Source organism: Arachis ipaensis, chromosome B06 (genome assembly GCF_000816755.2).
Source record: "Arachis ipaensis cultivar K30076 chromosome B06, Araip1.1, whole genome shotgun sequence".
NCBI lineage: Eukaryota > Viridiplantae > Streptophyta > Magnoliopsida > Fabales > Fabaceae > Arachis > Arachis ipaensis.
The window spans coordinates 16724347-16725000 of NC_029790.2; the positions used below are offsets into that span (position 1 = coordinate 16724347).

The window sequence follows — 654 nt, forward strand, 5'->3', positions numbered from 1 at the left end:
AGTAAATAGTAAATATAGATACAAATTATTATTGACTAAATACTGATTAAAAATAATAATATTTACGGATCATATGTATAAAGAAATTTAGAAATTTTTATTAAGGCCCGTTTGAAAATTTCAAAAGTAATTTTTTGGAGTTTTTGATTTATGAAAAGTAGTAGTATTAATATTTAGTACAATTTTCAAAACTAAATTACAGCTTTCTAAGAAATTATTTAAAAGTTTATAAATAAATTAAAAAAAAATAACTTCTCTCATAATAAAAAGCTTTTTATCACATTTCTTTTAAAATAAGTATTTTTAGAACTAAAAATTCAAATACAAAATAATTTATTTATAAACTACTTTTAATATAGTCATTTATTATTTAAACTATTTAAAAAAAACTTAATTAAACTATTTACCCAAACTGAGCCTAATCTAGTAACTTTAACAAAACTAAAAAAAATATAGTAGAAACTCAGGTGTAGTTGATTTCATCTGAAGTTGATAACTGAGAGCTGTTAGATAAAAATTAAGTCAAATCAGTCAAATCATCTAACGGTTCTCGGTTATCAACTTCATGTGAAGTCGACTACAGTTGAGTTTCCACCAAAAAATATTCTCCTTCCACTACTTTGCTTTTAAAAAAATGAACACAGCGATTATACG

General features: G+C 22.2%; 1 protein-coding gene across 1 annotated transcript in view; it reads right to left on the bottom strand.

The window, feature by feature from the left end:
* Window positions 1-654, bottom strand: part of LOC107646420 — a 5177-nt gene that overhangs the window by 2595 nt on the left and 1928 nt on the right. The gene's annotated exons all lie outside the window — the stretch shown is intronic.